The sequence below is a fragment of the Bolinopsis microptera genome, chromosome 10 (assembly GCF_026151205.1).
Source record: "Bolinopsis microptera isolate Bmic1 chromosome 10, MBARI_Bmic_1.0, whole genome shotgun sequence".
Lineage (NCBI taxonomy): Eukaryota > Metazoa > Ctenophora > Tentaculata > Lobata > Bolinopsidae > Bolinopsis > Bolinopsis microptera.
In genome coordinates this window covers 1876235-1878947 of record NC_087081.1, presented here as the reverse complement: position 1 = coordinate 1878947, position 2713 = coordinate 1876235, and the positions used below count along the sequence as shown (strand labels likewise).

The following is a 2713-nucleotide window of genomic DNA, read 5'->3' as shown; positions in this document are numbered from 1 at the left end:
GGGAAATATGGGAGGAAAATAGGTAGGGGTACCCCTACCGGGTTAGGAAATAGGTAGGGAAAATAGGTAAGGAAAATAGCAGTACGCTTTAACCTAACATATTCCAAAATTATTGAATTTTTTTCCTAGTTTCGCGCCATATGTTATTCAAGTTCTGTTGGCCAGACAGAATTATAATGTGGAATAATTGCAGCGCCTCATCACGATCTCGAAATTTTTATTTTGCTCTGCGTTCTAGTTACCAAAGTAACTCGCGCTAATTTAAACGTGAAGCTCGCAGCATCTCTTTCTTAAAGTTTAAGAAAAACATACTTATGATTTCACAAAGTGGCGCATCATGGACAAGGCCGACTAACACTCCATCCAGGCACCTCACTTTTCCCCCTTTGTTGATGAACTCTGTTTCGCATTGTACCGTCATCAGTGTTCCATGTGCTACAGGAAGTCCAGGCTCCATTGATGACACGTTCTTCAGGCTCAGTTCCTCGCAACCTTCGGTAGGTAATTTGATTTTAGAATGTCGTTTTTTCGCGCAACTAGTATTAGTAAACTGTCTTAAAATATTGTCGCTTTAAAAATATACCTTATCGGACCTTATTTGGACGGACATTAAATGAACGCTGGAGGCCCTAACGTTCATCTTAATCTCCGTTCAAATAAAGTCCGTTCATTTAATTAAGGTCCGTCCAAGTTGAAGTCCGTTGAATTTTTTAAAAATTTGTTTCCAAGCTTCGAACTTTTTGTCCAGGATATGACAACTATGAGAACTTTATTGTGCCGTAAGTTATAACGACGGAAAGGTTCTCCTTGGTCTGCCGGAGGCACAGAAAATTTACTTGTATAGTACTAATTAAAATACAAACACTGTCTCTCTCTTCAACAATGTACTAATTAAAATACAAACACTTTCTCTCTCTTCAACAATGTACTAATTAAAATACAAACACTGTCTCTCTCTCTTTAACAATGTACTAATTAAAATACAAACACTGTCTCTCTCTTCAACAATGCACTAATTAAAATACAAACACTGTCTCTCTCTTCAACAATGTACTAATTAAAATACAAATACTGTCTCTCTCTTCAACAATGTACTAATTAAAATACGAACACTGTCTCTATCTTCAACAATGTACTAATTAAAATACAAACACTGTCTCTCTCTTCAACAATGTACTAATTAAAATACAAACACTGTCTCTCTCTTCAACAATGTACTAATTAAAATACAAACACTGTCTCTCTCTTCAACAATGTACTAATTAAAATACAAGTGTACAGGTCAAATGTAATAATTAAAGCTCTCGCTTATCAGCTCTCTATTGCTCGGTTTTTACTCTAATTGATAAATCAGTGTCTCACACCGTCACTCCATGACATAATCTCAGTCAGTTCCTCATATTCAAATATTCGGACAGTCAATTCAACACTCTCTTCACAGAAAAGGCCTTTCCCTGGATTGGAAGTAAAAGCAAAATCAATTCTCAATTTTAATGTGTTAAGATACGGCTTTTGAGATTTTTAGTTCCTCTTGTTAATTCTTATACTTATATTCGCTATATCGTTGAGAATCTTAAGCAGCAGTAGAGGTCGACTAAATGTAAAACTATAATCTCAGCAAGGGAAGCAGGAACTTGACAGACAAGTGTAACGGTGAATGTAGTTGCTCAAAAGATTTCTACGAGCCCGTTTGTGATCTGGAGAGTAAGATAACCTACTTCTCCCCCTGCCATGCTGGCTGTTCTTCATATAACGTAAATTTTAGCTCTTTATTGGCGGTTACACAAAATATTCTTGGTCATAATTTTTAAGAGGTTTAATTCTAGCCTACTCATATAAGCGAGTGTTTGATGGTACAGAGGATTGTTTCTGATAATTCCTATTTTATTGCAGGAAGAAAAGAAGGTCTATGAGAATTGTGAGTGCAGTAAGGCAGATTTAGTCCCGGGAGCATGTCCAGCAGAAGATTCCTGTTCGACGAGGAAGTGGATAGTTTTTGTAATTCAGCAATTCTTCGGAGCCCTCTTTTTCTTCAGTCACTACCCTGCCATAAGTGTGGCTTACCTCAGGTGAGCAGAATTTTGTTCAACAAAACTAAAATATTTATGAAAATCAAACCTTGGAAGCTTGGTGGTTAAAATCTTGTTTTAGGTTACTCACATGGTTTTTCCTAATCACAAATTGCAAATCAGATTTATACAACTATTGATTATTGATATAATGTGTTCGCAAGAAGCAGTGTTTACCTCCACTTCCACGAGGCTTTAAATTCCTCAAAATTACAGCCAAGTTTGATATGGCAAAACTAATCCTACATTATAGTCAAAATTCTGGCGGCTAATCTTTGAAAATTCTCAGAGTGGTTCCCGAAATCGACAGGTCCGCAGCACAGGGATTGAACGAGTTCTTTACACGAGCGTTTGGATTCGTGTTAGGACCCATTCTGTTTGGAGCTATCATTGACAACTACTGCGTAGTGTGGAGAGGTGGAGGAAGCTGCTGGCTCTACGATCTGCATGAGTATGTGTTCTGAATTTCTCAAAAAGCACGCCATTATTGACTGTTTATTGTAGTGCCACTTCGTTGCAACACACTCACCGACATGGTTGAATTATCACATTATATCCAATCCCTAATAAGGATCGAGATTTTAGCGCATCTCGATCTGAGTCTGTATACGGTCCTCTAGAAACAGATCTGAACTGGTTCCTTT

At 37.4% G+C, this 2713-nt stretch overlaps 1 long non-coding RNA gene across 1 annotated transcript; it reads left to right on the top strand.

Moving 5' to 3' along the window:
• Window positions 1-1624: 1624 nt before the first annotated feature.
• On the top strand, window positions 1625-2398 carry LOC134821755 (uncharacterized). Its single transcript, XR_010161045.1, has 3 exons — window positions 1625-1754; window positions 1894-2069; window positions 2359-2398. It is a non-coding gene; the product is annotated as an uncharacterized LOC134821755 (long non-coding RNA).
• The last annotated feature ends 315 nt before the right edge of the window (window positions 2399-2713 follow it).